Source organism: Leptodactylus fuscus, chromosome 5, assembly GCF_031893055.1.
Source record: "Leptodactylus fuscus isolate aLepFus1 chromosome 5, aLepFus1.hap2, whole genome shotgun sequence".
Taxonomy (NCBI): Eukaryota; Metazoa; Chordata; class Amphibia; order Anura; family Leptodactylidae; genus Leptodactylus; species Leptodactylus fuscus.
In genome coordinates this window covers 48,072,569-48,089,402 of record NC_134269.1, presented here as the reverse complement: position 1 = coordinate 48,089,402, position 16,834 = coordinate 48,072,569, and the positions used below count along the sequence as shown (strand labels likewise).

General features: G+C 42.0%; 1 protein-coding gene across 2 annotated transcripts in view; it reads right to left on the bottom strand.

Annotated features, from left to right (window-relative positions):
* The window catches only part of ADGRA2 (adhesion G protein-coupled receptor A2), a 128,777-nt gene that overhangs the window by 31,540 nt on the left and 80,403 nt on the right, over positions 1-16,834 (bottom strand). The gene's annotated exons all lie outside the window — the stretch shown is intronic.

The window sequence follows — 16,834 nt, the reverse complement described above, 5'->3', positions numbered from 1 at the left end:
AAATTAGTCCTGACCTCAACTCCATAGACCTGATTTCTAAAAGGAATCTCCATTAATGGCAGATGTATGGCCTAGACCAGGGGTAGGGAACCTTCGGCTCTCCAGCTGCTGTGAAACTACAACTCCCATCATGCTCCATTCACTTTCATGGGAGTTCCAAGAACAGCAGAGCAAGTATGCATGCTGGGAGTTGTAGTTTTGCAACAGCTGGAGAGCCGTATGTTCCCTACCCCTGACCTAGACAGAGACTTTCTCTTTAATAGAATGGAAGTTATAAGACTCTGAAGATAGTACGTCCACAGCAGGCGTCATCTCGTCTGTGAAAAATAGGACCTCATGTTGACGGAAAATAATAGTTGTGGCTGCTATAGCTGTGAATGTGGAAAGGCAAAAACCCCAAAAATTCTTTTGGCCATCTGAAGAAGTACAGCACCCAAATTTCCATCAGTAAGATGGCTAACGTGTGAAGTTTGCGGCGCACAGCTGTGCGTCTCTTTTTACAGTACGGTATATTTACATGTGATGGTGGTGTTTTTGGCATTCTTTGGTAGAAATTTTAACAAATTTTTAACAAAAAAAACAACAATAAAGCTACAAATACCAGGACATTACTGGTGTATAGCATATACAGTCACTATTGGCCAAGGCCCATAGTAAACCTGGAGCAGAGCATGCTTATGGCGATCAAACCTGCTTATTTTAGGGGTCCCGCTGACCACCTATAAGTTCAGTAGACATTCTTTCAGCATGTGTCAGGGGGAAATGAATTGGGTAAACTGAATTTACCTTCAGATTTCATAAAGGAGGATGTCCTTCTCTGTAACACATAATCTCGTGCTTTCTGAATAACTATCACTGTTGGGCTGGATTACAACAGCCTCAGTGAATTGTGGTTTTTTTTCCACAAAGGTCACAAAAAAAAACCCAGTCGGACCTATAAAAATTATTCAAAGAAGTTGTCTGGGGAGTATAACCTGGTCCCGGAGGTTGTTGGAAATGGAGGGTTTGGGCAACATCGCGACCCTTGGGTCATATGATTCTAGGCAAAGTTTAGCCCCACCCTTCTTAAGATAACACCATCCCTCCTTCTCCAATCTTAGGGCCCCTTCACACGGCGTAAGTGCGCCACTCATCTAGACACATATACACGTGTCCGAGCGCGGCGCTTCAAAACAGAGCCCATTGATTTCAATGGGAAGTGCGCGTATATGCCGATATACGCGCACTTCCCATTGAAATCAATGGGCTCTGTTTTTAAGCGCCGCGCTCGGACACGTGTATACGTGTCTAAATGAGCGCCACGCTTATGCCGTGTGAAGGGGCCCTCACGGGTAATTACCTGTGCAATGGTGGATAGCTTTACTATAGTCAGTCCATCCCATAGTACAGGTAGTTTGTTACCTGTTAGATCGCGGCCGGTGACTCAGGGGGCCAAACGCTGCCTTGGATCACATGCTCTGGAAAAAAATGCGGTGTTCTACAGTTCCTGCGAATACCATCCACACACTGTGGAAAATTATGAGCAGAAAACCATTGTGGTTTTGGAAATCACAGCATAGCAATTATACCTACGGAAACACCAGGTATAATGGAAGCAGAAAGTCCACAGAGGTTTCTGTACAAAGCGTTGCAGGAAAAAACGCGATGCATTGCTATTGTTGTTTTTCCCGCAGCGCTTCCTCATAGACTTGAATGGGATAGGTTACGAGCGGAGCTGTTGGGGGTGTTATGATGTCATGCTCTACCCAATCACGCCTACAGCTCATTCACAGCACTATTATATATGCAGAATGATATACACAGACACATTATATGAATGGCAGATCTGTCAACAGCAGCTTGTAGACAGTTATTAGGTGCAAAAGGGTTTTTTACATTGCACACAATAAAGGAAAAGCTGCAAACAAATAGAAACTGCAAAGCTTAAAGAAATAACATTACTAAGATTTGTAAGGTTCCAACTTCACCTCAACCTGCAGCTGATAAATAACTTGGCCTAAAGTTTTCTGAAGATTTCTGTTAAAGGGGTTGTTTAGAAACACAAACCCAATCTACAGTACACCTTATAATCCTATACTATCCTATCCTACTAATCCTACTATCCTACTAATCCTATCCTCATGTTTGTGAGATTGGATGTTTGTTCCTCAATCATGCAAAAATGGCTGAACAGATTTACATGAAATTTGCCACATACATAGATAGGAAGCCCGATTAAAACATAGGCTACTTTTTATCCCCGGTAAATGACGTCACTACACAACCGCAGTGAAGGAATTTAGGTTCACACAACACTAAAGGACCTGTGATGACATCATCACAGGTCCTTGAGCCATTCTCAGATAGGACCATGCTAGGCAGTGGGCAGAGCTACACGCTATTTTGTGGGTGGAGCTATATAGGATGAAGCTGGACAATGTGAAAGCTGAAGAAAATGGAGTCTCATAGAAGATCAGGAGACTACAGAACATGCAGGCTGTGTGTGGGCAAGAGGACTATATCGGGTGTAGAGTTTCAGTGAGTACTACAGGGAATGTGTTGTTCTGCCTCTGATGGGGAAGGGGAGAGAACTTTGGCACATTTCAGCAACATCCATTCAGCCCTTTGTAACACAGAAGCTTCTCAGACAGTCACATAATCAAACCCCTGTAATCACAATTGCCCGAAGTAGCAGAGTTTAGGCAGCACTGTAGCACACCTCTATAGGCTCTCCATATGCAAACATGTACATACAGCTGGGTACCTTATGTATATACCTTATGTAGGTATATGTAGCAGAGCCAAGACGCGGGAGCAGGCTGATTGAACTGTGGCAAATTTCTGCAACATCCGTTCAGCCATTTCCAACACAGAAGCTTCTCAGACACTGACATAAGAACACCCTTCTAATACAAATTGCCAGATGTAGCAGAGCTTAGGCAGCACAGTAGCACAGCTGAGTACGCTCTTTCTATGCAGAGATGTACATACAACTGAGTATGCTGCACATATGCAGTGATGTAGCAGAGCCGAGACGCGGGAGCAAGCTGATCATCCACAACAGCAATTGGCTAAATATAAGCGGCTCAACGCCAACACCAACCTGCAGATGAAGTCGAGGGCAGATGCTAGTACCTTATAATAGCCATATAGATTTCATAGCGTGGTCACTGAATCAAAATGGAGAGATGCTATATAAGAGCAGCATCTTGTCTAAGTGACCAACTATGTATGGCATGGTCGCCATTCGTCTAACCCCTCGTTCACATCTGTGTTTGTATTCCGTTTGGGGAGTCCATATGGGGACCCCCCCCGAAGGGACTACTGGATGCATTTCAAGCGCTGTGCAGTGAAAGCACATGGACCCCATAGACTACAATGGGGTCCATGTGCTTGCAGCAAGATCTCTGCATGGAACATATGGACAGAAAAGCACTTCACAATCTACTTTCCTGTCCGCATAACTCGTGCGGAGATCTCACGAAAAGCACACGGACCCCATTATAGTCTATGGGGTCCGTGTGCTTTTACTGCATAGTACTTGCAAATGTCCTATAGTAGCTCCTTCCACACAGTATAATGTCTCACACTGGCAACTCTATGCAGTATAATGTCACAGAGGCCGCTCCACACAGTATAATGTCACATAGAGGCCCCTCCACACAGTATAATGTCACATAGAGGCCCCCACACACAATATAATGTCACATAGAGGCCCCTTCGCACAGTTTACGTGTTTGCCGGATGCTGACGCCAGCTTTGCACAGAGCACTTGCAGGCTGATTTGCATAGCCATAAAAATATGATTACCATATAGGCTTGAGTATAAGCCGAATTTTTCAGCACAGTTTTTGTACTGATAAAGCCCCCCTCGGTTTATACTCCAGTCAGCAAAAACAAAAAAATATTTTTTTTTTAGGGGGGGGGGGGGGGGGGGGGTCTATGACCAGCTGTAATATCAATGTATAGAATTTCCCATAAAATAGTGGGGAAAAAAAAGAAGCTTTAAAAAAAAAAAAAAAAAAAAAGTTCTAAATCCCTCCTTTCCCTAGAATACATATAAAAGTAGAAAATTACTGTGACACACATACACATTAGGTATACCTGTGTCTGACAGTGCCCGGTCTACTGAATATAGGGGATCTGCAGTGCTCCTGTTCCGTCGAAAAGGGGTTAATAGGAGCACTGCAGATGCCCTATATTCAGCCAGGCTGAATTACAAGTGGGGGAAAAAAACCCAGTCCTCAAGCTCAGGGAAGGGGCAGACAGACAATCAAAACACCCCCTCCCCTTCCCCAGGTGCAACTACTGCACCCAAAAACTTCGACCATTTTAATTTTTGAAATATTCCAGTAGCTGCTGCATCCCCCCCCCCTCGGCTTATACTCGAGTTAATAAGTTTTCCCAATTTTTTGTGGCAAAATTAGGGGCCTCGGCTTATATTCGTGTCGGCTTATACTCGAGTATATATGGTATCTTTATTTGCTCCGTCAGTTTGTGGCCATAAAGTGATGCTTCTGTTCCTATAAAGGGCCCCTACATGACACTAATACTGGTTTGTGAAGAATTTTTAATACAACAGACCTCCTTTAACCTCTTGTCAACCGTGCATTGACTATATAGATCCAGGGAGTCGACATGGATATACTGTTATGTGCCTGCAAAGCTAGCATCCCTACCTTCTCAATAACCACTGTGTATACCGCTATGGAAGTCTCCACCTTGTACCTTAGTCCTGGCAGTTGTGTGATCGCTGGGTGCCAAGGAACAGCATGAGGGGGCTCTATACTTCAAACAGGACATAATGGCGCAGATTTATTTTAATAATAATAATAAATTTGTCTTGTATGCAAGTTTTCTGTTGTACAAAGCATAAAAAGTCATTTTTTTGCGCAGAGGGCAGGGTCATCGTTGTTGCCAATTTTATCATCATTTACGCTAGAAATCTGGCATAAGTGATGGAGGGAATGTCCGTAAGCTACCAGCTGGCATACATTTTCCCCATTTTCATCTCATTTATGAAAAAGTCTGGCATCATAAATCTGCCCCAATGTATCCGTTCTAGTTAAAAAAGAAAACATAGAAATAGAATTATTAAAATGTCCCCAAAGTTCTTTTATGATTTTATAGGGACACAACATTTTTTGAATAACCGGATCGAAAATGATGTTATAGCTTTGTAACCCCAGCCATGAAGTGGTTAAGGAACCAAAGCGTATATATTCAGTGTAAGGTCATGTATGTATTTCCATAAATCAATAAGATAGCAAATATTCAAAGAATTCCCCACGAACGGGTTGAGATGAGGAACACATGTAAGTAAGATCACTATGGCCTGACTTTTTGTGTGTTATTAACTCGCACTGCAAGTTATTAGCCAGGTTATTATATAACTCTGCATGTTATTATAATGTTGATCAGTGAGATATCGGATCATCTGTCATTGTATTTCTTGCCCTTTAGCCAGTGATCTAGTGAAGATAAGCTCCTCTGAATCTCAGAAATATCTTGCTTTTGCTGCCCAACTTTGTATTTTTGGCTCCCATTACCGAGACAGAAATATGAAGAGGCTTAAGATAATCTTACTCGCTGAATGCAATAAAAATTGAACGGGGCCTTTCCTGCTCTCTGTAGCTATTTAAATTATGACCCGCTTTTCCGATCCTGCCAAAAAAAGCTGAGTCCATTTTTCTGCATTTAATAAAAAAAGATGTTCCTTTATTTCTGGCTCCACTTGAAAGGCAGATACATTCAGAGATCCAATAAACAGAGGGAATTAATCATGATCGTGGCATAGGAGAGAAGACGTCAGTGCGGACTTCTCTCATATGGGTTATACAGTGTTGTGTGATAGATCTCATGGAAAGCACCTGTTTAATGTTAACAGGCTCAAAGGATATTAAAAAAAATATATACATATATATATATATATATATATATATATATATATATATATATGTGTATATATTTTTTTATATATATATATATATATATATACACCATACTCAGTACCATGTACAACGTCCTGGGGTCCACCAGTATGCATAAACTGGGGAAGGTTTAGGTTATGTAAAGGGTTAATAACTGTCTGTATTGTCTTATAGTTATATTAACTCCATTGGTTGGGGTGCCGTGTGATAGGTCCATATGTGATTGTAGCTGGAGTAATCATGGGGCTTGTCCTATGGTTAGGCTTAACTCCATTGGTCGTGGTACCATGTGATAGGCCCATTTGAGAGTATAGATGGAGTAATAATGGGACTTGTTGTCCTATAGTTAGGATTAACTCCATTGGTTGGGGTGCCATGTGATAGGCCCATTTGAGGTTATAGATAGAGTAATCATGGGGCATGTTATCCTATAATTACGGCTAACTCCATTGGCTGGGGTGCCATGTGATAGGCCCATATGAGGTTATAGATGGAGTAATACTGGGGCTTGTCCTATAGTTAGGCTTAACTCCATTGGCTGGGGTGCCATGTGATATACCGCTTTGAGGTTATAGACAGGGTTAATAATAGGTTATGTTGTTCTATAGTAACTCTGCTGGTTGTGTACTATGTGAAGGGGAAGAACAAGAAAATAAGAAAGTGTATAGCCTGGGGCAGCATCTCCTCTTTGGATTGCCACCCCCCAGGCTGAAAAGATTTTTTTTTCTTAGCCCTCTCTCCTGCCCACTGTTATTTTTGTATTACTGCATTCCTTAGTTTCTTAAGTGTTGGTTCTTGGCATCTTGTCCTGATACTTGGAGCCAGAAGCATAGCTCGGTCTTTCTTGATTCAGAGTTAAGATTCAGATTGCTGCTTAATAGCTAAATACCATTTCTTGTTGGAGCCCACCTGCTACTCAGCACCTGGGGGACATGCTCTGCCAGCCTTCCCCTTGTTTATGCCTCTGCTTGGTGATAAGGAAAAGATCTAGAAGATCGAATAGGTTTCCCACATGATGGAACTCCAAGGAGCATCCACCATTAGCATGGACTGGTCTATCATACTGGACTGATCCATCATACAGATGGCTTCCCTCCATTTACATTATCTTTATTGGACATGACCATACAGTTTATATGGTCCAAACCCTTCTAGAACAATATTAAGAAATGTTTTTTTTTCCTCAGTGGCTGCCGGACGGTCAGGTCATTGACTATTACTGACTATGGTCACACCAGTTGGACGTTGGCTGCATATCTACCAACGTCTATGACGATGAAACCCATACATCTATATAATGCCACATAAAAGATGAAGAAATTTGCAGGGGCAGAGCCTGACCAGAAACCGAGATGGCAGCTTGATCTGCAGCTCTGCCACTCGATTCCTAAATCCATCTCCATCCAGCATTACACCTTGCCAAAATGGTAAAAATTGGAAGGGACAGATCAAACACATCCCCGGACAACTCAAAGACTCAAAATTCCCAATCGGGCATGCGCAAATTCCTGAAAAATAAAGCATCCAAGTCATCGGTGAGTGCCAGCAATATGGCGACGGAAGACAGCAGCGGAGCATGGGAGAATGCCGCACATTCGGATGTAGATAGCTCTCCTCCCAACACCGAACTTGGCCCGGAGTCTAGAGAATTTATCAAGAAAGCATTGTCGCTAGCTCTTGCCCTGTTAATGAATGAGCTGACTGAACTGAAAACCAAGATGAAAGCAATCGGTAAACGGGTGGACAAACTAGAGGCATCGCAAGCGGTGGTAGTGAAGTCGACCAAAGCGAATTCAAGACAACTCGACCAGCATATGGAACATCTCAGCAAAACATACCTGCTTCTGGAGGACGTGGAAAATAGGAGTCGCTGTAGGAACGTGAGAATCCGGGGCCTGCCAGAACAGTATGACGCTGACACCTTGCAGGACATCATTACCTCCATCTTCCAAAAGGTACTTGCATCCTCGCCTGCTGCCACGTCCATCATGCTCCCATTCACATCATCACACATCGAACGAGTGCACAGAGCTCTGCGTCCGAGACCGTGCAATGCTGACCCACCGTCATCTGTGCCCTGCTCTCTTCGGCGGATACAGCCGCCATTCTGAAAGCAGCAAGAGATGCTTCAAACGTGGAGTATGAAAATTCTTTACTCCAACTGGATCAAGACTTGTTTCCAGCTACCTTACAAAAGCGTAGAATCCTTTGACCTCTACTAGATGTGCTCAAAGCTAGGAACCTTCAATACTCCTGGCTATTCCCCTTAGGGCTGTCGGTGACCAAAAACGGAAGAAGATATAATGTCTACTCGCTGAACGATCTGGAAGGCTTGTATGCGGCTCTCGATATACCTGCTCAACTATCTCTTCAAAAATCATGTCTGTTTCCGACCACGCTCTGATCCAGATCAGCATTCGGTTACTCCAATTGCCTCGACCACAATGGACCTGGAGGCTCAATGAATCTCTGCTGGACTCAGAGGAGAATGTAACGAACCTCACCAAACAACTGGAGGAATAGTTCCAGGTGAATCTACCCCAGACGTACAACCCACTTCCATTTGGGAGGCTCATAAAGTATACCTACGTGACTTTTTGATATCCCTAGTTTCCAAGACCAAAAAAGCGTGGCAAAAGGAAGTCGATGATCTTCTAACTCAAATTGCTGGAATCGAGCGCCTCCAAAAACCATCCCAAGTAAAGGCACTACAACCAGAGCTAGACTCCCTACGATCTAAGCTGCTGGATGTCCTCAACACGAAAGCGGCCAAGAACCATCTCCACTTTAGGAAGATGCTATATGCTCATGGGGACAAAGGAGGTAGATTAATGTCCAGCCTGATCAAAAAAGAGCGAGCCAAATCCTTCATCCACCAGATCAGATCTTCGTCAGGGAATACCCTTACTAAATCTCCAGACATTGCCACTAAAAACACATCTGGTGGGAATGCTCGATTATTCAGCTTTTTGGAAGGGAATCAGAGATACCATCAGATCTTTAGGTTATCCGCAGTTTGACATTACCCCAGCAATGATTTTTCTATCCGCATCTTCTGCTGAATACAAACCTTCCAAGCACCTACTTGTCTCTCAGCTCCTAGCCGCAGCAAGAACGCTGATTCCACTGCATTGGCTCAGGACTAGCTCTCCTTCAGTAGCGCAATGGGTGAACAAAGTGGATCAGATCACCCGATTTGAGGAACTTATAAGCTGGACAACTAGGTCACATGACAAGTTCAAGCAGATATGGTCCCCCTGGCTTAATCGAACAAATAGCAAGTGACCTGTAGTCTTCCCTCCGAATCGCGACCGAATCCTTCTAGATCGTCCCTTACATCAAATCCCCCTAGTATAGAACTGTCATCTTAAACACTCTACAACCTCCCACCTCACTGATTATTGTTTACCGTTACTAACCTCTTGAACCTTCCCCTGTGTATCTGAGTACTGTGTCGCACTCTCCCCTCCCCCCCTCTACACTCCCCGACCACTTACCTCTCCCCCCTTCCCCCTCCCGTCCCCGTTCCTTCCCTCCCTTACATTTCTCTCGTCGTCACTTTTGGTGTTTGTTGCTGATGTTCAAAGGGTGTCATTGGAACCTACATTCCATATCACATTTACACTTGACTTTGGATTGCCAATGTTGATACTTTATGTTCCATCGTTTGTTGTTTCTAGACTTTGAACTTCGTCATAGGATATATTCTGTTCCCAAACATGTCATCACATGTATTTGAATAACCTTAGGATGTTCAAGAATGTTGATTTAATTATATTGTTACTTTGCTGTATTACAAAAAATTTACAATAAAACTCATTTTAATAAAAAAAAAAAAAAAAATTAGAAATTTGCTGTAAATCAAAGTTTCTAGCGGTTCAGTAAAATGGAATAATAGTAATAGATGGCTATTCATACACCATGAAATACATGGGATTGTGCTACACAGAGTATTCATCTCTTATTGTAGACAAGCCTGTTGATTAAGTGGAGCGGGTCAGAAGAATTCCAAATTCTCAGGCACTAAAGTCTCACAGGGTCACATATGACACCCCAGAAGACAAAGCATAGTCAAAAATCAAAGGAAAAGATGCCCTCTGTGTCAGCAAAAACAGGGCTTCATTGATCTGATATGTTCACCAACGTCCAGCACAACAGTCGTTATATTGTATATCGACATTGGGAGAGAAGAAGCAAAGTATAGCAAGAAAGGGAACTGAGAGGGAGACGGATGTCCAACAATATGCTCTAAATTTTACACTTTACAGGCCAATAATACAATCTGGTGGAAATACAAAGACGTTTCTTCCATAAATACCAAAGAGGTTTGTCAGACTTAGCTTGTATCTTTGATGTGATGCCATACAATATCATTGAGCACAAGTCAAATCACCTCCTTTGTGATAGGAACCATGTATAAAGTATGAAGTAATACCTAATACATGGCACTTATATGGCTTTTATACAGTGTAACACACCAGCAAATATATTAACTTATGTAGTTTTATACACATGCCATAAACCAGAATACTGGCTACAGAATTAGAAAAAAAAGTCTGCATGGCCTGTAGTTTAACCCTATTGACTTTATAGTACAGGAATAATGCACACTGTGATGTCATAGCACAGGGATAATGCACATGGCAGTGTCACAGTACAGGGATAATAAACATAGTGATGTCACAGTACAGAGATCATGCACAAAGTGATGTCACAGTACATAGATACTGAATACAGTAATGTCTTAGTACTGGAATAATGCACACAGTGATGTCATAGCACAGCACAGGAGCATAGCACAGGGATAATGCACACTGCAGTGTCACAGTACAGGGATAATAAACATAGTGATGTCACAGTACATAGATACTGAATACAGTAATGTCTTAGTACTGGAATAATGCACACAGTGATGTCACAATACAGGGATAATGCATATAGCAATGACACAGTACAAAGATAATAAACATAATGATGTCAAAAGTGATGTCACAGTACAGGGATAATATACACAGTGATGTCACAGTACAGAGATAATGACTACAGTAATGTCTTAGTACTAAAATAATGCACACAGTGATAATATACACAGTAATGTCATAATACAAGGATATTGCACATACAGTCCTATGAAAAAGTTTGGGCACCCCTATTAATCTTAATCATTTTTAGTTCTAAATATTTTGGTGTTTGCAGCAGCCATTTCAGTTTGATATATCTAATAACTGATGGACACAGTAATATTTCAGGATTGAAATGAGGTTTATTGTACTAAGAGAAAATGTGCAATATGCATTAAACCAAAATTTGACCGGTGCAAAAGTATGGGCACCTCAACAGAAAAGTGACATTAATATTTAGTAGATCCTCCTTTTGCAAAGATAACAGCCTCTAGTCGCTTCCTGTAGCTTTTAATCAGTTCCTGGATCCTGGATAAAGGTATTTTGGACAAACAATTCAAGTTCAGTTAAGTTAGATGGTCGCCGAGCATGGACAGCCCGCTTCAAATCATCCCACAGATGTTCAATGATATTCAGGTCTGGGGACTGAGATGGCCATTCCAGAACATTGTACTTGTTCCTCTGCTGGAATGCCTGAGGATTTGGAGCGGTGTTTTGGATCATTGTCTTGCTGAAATATCCATCCCCGGCGTAACTTCAACTTCGTCACTGATTCTTGAACATTATTCTCAAGAATCTGCTGATACTGAGTGGAATCCATGCGACTCTCAACTTTAACAAGATTCCCGATGCCGGCATTGTCCACACAGCCCCAAAGCATGATGGAACCTCCACCAAATTTTACAGTGGGTAGCATGTGTTTTTCTTGGAATGCTGTTTCTTTTTGGACGCCATGCATAACGCCTTTTTTTATAACCAAACAACTCAATTTTTGTTTCCAAAATGAAGCTGCCTTGTCCAAATGTGCTTTTTCATACCTCAGGCAACTCTATTTGTGGCGTACGTGCAGAAACGGCTTCTTTCTCATCACTCTCCCATACAGCTTCTATTTGTGCAAAGTGCGCTGTATAGTTGACCGATGCACAGTGACACCATCTGCAGCAAGATGATGCTGCAGCTCTTTGGAGGTGGTCTGTGAATTGTCCTTGACTGTTCTCACCATTCTTCTTCTCTGCCTTTCTGATATTTTTCTTGGCCTGCCACTTCTGGGCTTAACAAGAACTGTCCCTGTGCTCTTCCATTTCCTTACTATGTTCCTCACAGTGGAAACTGACAGGTTAAATCTCTGAGACAACTTTTTGTATCCTTCCCCTGAACAACTATGTTGAACAATCTTTGTTTTCAGATCATTTGAGAGTTGTTTTGAGTAGCCCATGATGCCACTCTTCAGAGGAGATTCAAATAGGAGATCAACTTGCAATTGGCCACCTTAAATACCTTTTCTTATGATTGGATACATCTGGCTATGAAGTTCAAAGCTCACTGAGGTTACAAAACCAATTTTGTGCTTCAGTAAGTCAGTAAAAAGTAGTTAGGAGTATTCAAATCAATAAAATGATAAGGGTGCCCATACTTTCGCACCGGTCAAATTTTGGTTTAATGCATATAGCACATTTTCTGTTAGTACAATAAACCTCATTTCAATCCTGAAATATTACTGTGTCCATCAGTTATTAGATATATCAAACTGAAATGGCTGTTGCAAACACCAAAATATTTAGAACAAAAAATGATTAAGATTAATAGGGGTGCCCAAACTTTTTCATAGGACTGTAGCAATGGCACAATACAAAGATAATAAACACAATGATGTCAAAGTACCAGGATAATGCACACAGTGACATCACATTACAGGGATACTACACACAGTGATGTCACAGTACAGGGATAATACACACAGTGATGTCACAGTACAGGGATAATACACACAGTAATGTCACAGTACAGGGATAATATACACAGTGATGTCACAGTACAGGGATAATACACACAGTGATGTCACAGTACAGGGATAATACACACAGTAATGTCACAGTACAGGGATAATATACACAGTGATGTCACAGTACAGGGATAATACACACAGTGATGTCACAGTACAGGGATAATACACACAGTGATGTCACAGTACAGGGATAATACACACAGTGATGTCACAGTACAGGGATAATACACACAGTGATGTCACAGTACAGGGATAATATACACAGTGATGTCACAGTACAGGGATAATACACACAGTGATGTCACAGTACAGAGGTAATGCACACAGTGATGTCACAGTACAGGGATAATAAACACTGATGTCACAGTACAGGGATAATAAACACAGTGATGTCACAGTACAGGGATAATACACACAGTGATGTCACAGTACAGGGATAATATACACAGTGATGTCACAGTATAGAGATAATGAACACAGTAATATCTTAGTACTGGAATAATGCCATGGTCGTATCACAATACAAGGATAATATACAAAGTGATGCCACAGTATAGAGATAACGATACAGTAATATCTTAATACTGGAATAATGCCCAAGGTCGTGTCACAATACAAGGATAACATACAAAGTGATGTCACAGTATAAGGACAATACAAAGATGATGCCCACTATAACATCATAGCACAGCGATAATGCATAAACAAAAAGATGACTGTGTACACCATGACATCACATCATATGAAGAAAGTAATCATAATGATGTCAAATGCCGGCATTTTAATGTCCCAGTACAGTAATGAATAAACAGTTTTCCACATCCTCTTCATCCGTAGTTATTGCTAACTGCACCCTAGGTCTCAGTGGTAATGGGCCCCTTTAGTGGTGGGGCCCTATAGTATTTTCTACCCTGATAGTTACGCCCATTGTTGGCTTTCAGAACTCTCACGATCCTTAAAATTGAGGGGCCACAGTGTTAGTTAAGGCTTGTGGCTCCTATAAAATGTTACCTGCATGCTCCTGGGTACCTGCTGTGAAATGAGTCTTGCCATAATTCCCTGCAGCAGGTGAATATAAAAACTATAGGGTCCCCTTCCTCCCAGGATCAGTGTGTGTTTCTGGGGTTGGAGCCCTGTAGTTACAATAGTATGGCATTCCGTAGCCATATGCTATCACATACATTTACTCCTTTGAACAGACTGTAGGGATTGTAGGGATTGAAATGTATGTATGACTCTTTAGAGAATACTAGTATCATATACTTGTTCACATATCCTGGTGATCTCCACAAACAGCAATACTATGTAAAATGAACTTGCCTCTGTATATGTGGGGCATGTATGGAAATGACAGATGATGTATAAGAAATGTAGGCCACAAGACAAATACACAATAGTGCCAAAATATTCTGAAGATCTGGGAACAATTTTTCTCCAGTATTCATTCACTCACACATTCTAGAGCCAACTGCATGAAAAACTGATTTTCTTTCAACTCTAAAGAACTTGTAGACCCATAGGCCTCTTCTGGCCAACATGGTAGACAGTGTAGTCGTTCTCCAACTCTCAAAAATGAACGGATGATCCAACACACACAGGATATCACCTCCCGGCTTGTACTGGCCGAATCCATGGAGCCAGAAGCAGGCTTTGCACTTACTGGGTGGGACAGCTCAACGCGGGAGACAGAGATTCATGATAGGAAAATGCTTTGTTCTGTATGTCACTCTGACCTCATAGCTTCTTGGTCTTTACCCAAAGTCATCCAAACAAAACAGGACCAGGCGTTTCCCAAGCCTGGAGCGAAAGACCCCATCTGTATGAATCCCACAAAGACCCAATTAACTCTTCATGTACTGAACAGAAATGGTCAAGGGCAAACCATAGCACTGAGATCTTAGCTGAAACGGATGGTGTTGCGTCTTTGCAAGAGGTTCACCAATGTTCTTAAATTCTTCAACACCCAACTACAGTAAGTTTTATTATCCGTGACTTTTTAATTAATGACCTATATTTAAGAGCGGTCATGAATATATCATTGAGGGGCCGACACCCAGCCCCCTCACCAAAAAGCTATTTTCCGGGCAGTCTATAGAGCGAGAAGAAGATGGGTCCATACATTGTGCATACACTGGCATGAAGTGGAAAGGCCATACCACTACACAGTGTAAGCAGTCGTCCGATTCTGGCTCTGCACACTGTTCAGAATAATGTTTGCTGTTATTCAAGGTTTCCGATATTTATGGGTAAATTTGGAACCTATTCCCCGCATCTTCTTGAGTCAGTGTGATAGAAAAGCACGCTATTACAAGCAGGTCAGATCATATTCCAAACCAAAGGATATGATAAATTTAGCCATACGGACACAATGATTATGGTTATGACCGACGTCCCCTCTAAACTGTGTGCCTGGAAAATGAAAGAGTTATAACAACATTCTAAGGAGGATCAATGTGAAAGATTTATTATTGCCCTACCCAGTTATCTGGTATAAAAAAGTCACAAACCTATGGTTTGCAACCTTTTAAATGCTATGTGTGACAAAAATTGTGTTCTGGTATAAATGATGACTAAAATCTAGGCCAGCTTTGGTTTCAGTATTGGCACACAGTTCTAAAATCCAAGGGGGTCATCTCAATGTTCCCAACGTACACTTGACACCTATCCACAAGAGCACAGCACTCAGTACATACACACAGAATAGTGTGGCTCCATTTATGCTTGAAGGCCACCCCATTAAAACTTGCCCTCCTTTAGGTAGTAGGAGATTCCAGTCTCCTGATCTAATGATTCATGGGGGAGGGGTCTCAGACATTTAGGTGATAGTTGGTATCTGCCCACTGTAGGACAGCTCTTGTAAGAAGAGCTTGTTGTAGGGCTGGTTGGATACCAATACAGTTGACTATGAGGTTGGATTATAATGGAGGCAAATAGGCAATTACTTGCCATTGGGCCCTGGGCTATAATCCATTTTGACATTATCATAATCCACCTATGGAGGTGTGGCTTTTTAAAAGGGACATGGCCTAAAATAATCATAATTAACAGTAATAGAGGTGCAATGTCCAATTACTCCAATTACTCACAATTTTAGGTCCTAATTGCTCAATAATCAATATCAGATCAATGGGAATCCAACACCCTGGATTCCCAGAGATCAGCTGTTTAAAGAGATCTGTGACTGGGGTGTAAATGAGGGGGTGCAGTTGCACTGGGACCAAGGAGCTTTAGGGGGTCTGTAAGCACTGGCATCAGTATTGAGATTGCAGCTTCCATCTGGCCCATAAACCAAGGAGACCCACAGATTATCCTAACCACACTAAACACCTTAGCACCCGTACCCATCACTATCAAGAATTCACTGTAGGGATGAAGTAGGGGGCCCTGGACAAAAGATTGCACCGGGGCCCCCAAGACTTTAGCTACACCACTGACCTCTTCCCAGGGCTATCCCATTGTACCAGTTGGTCACTATATTAGTCTACTGTACTTGTTCCTATGTATTTATTGTTTTGTATGTAAATCCTCTTCAAATGTAAAGTACCATGGTATCAATGGTGCCCTAATAATAATAATAATAATATTCAAATACGTTTACCTATACTGAGCCCAATGAGCCTCAGCGAGGGGAAAGCTAGAGTTCTGCTTTAAGTTAAAGCATGAGGCCGGGTGTGTATGAAGGATTAATATATTACACACATGTAGGCACAGATGTCATCATCTGGGAATACAAAGGATGTTTCAGAGGGATAACATGATGGATGTGCCCCAGAAGACATGGAAGAAAGGCAGGGGATTGTTTTCATCTCCTGACTTATGCAGACACTAGAAATACCTGGGCTTGGTTGTACTGAGAGAATGGAAACCCCACTGCAGCAAAAATAGTAGAGTACTTGATCTCCTATGAACCCAAGCACTAAAACCGTCTATTGTACCTCTGTTGGGAATGTTCCCTGCAGGCATTTCAGAGGTCATAGCACATTAACATTGGGACCCTCTGTCCTAGACCTTAACTTCCC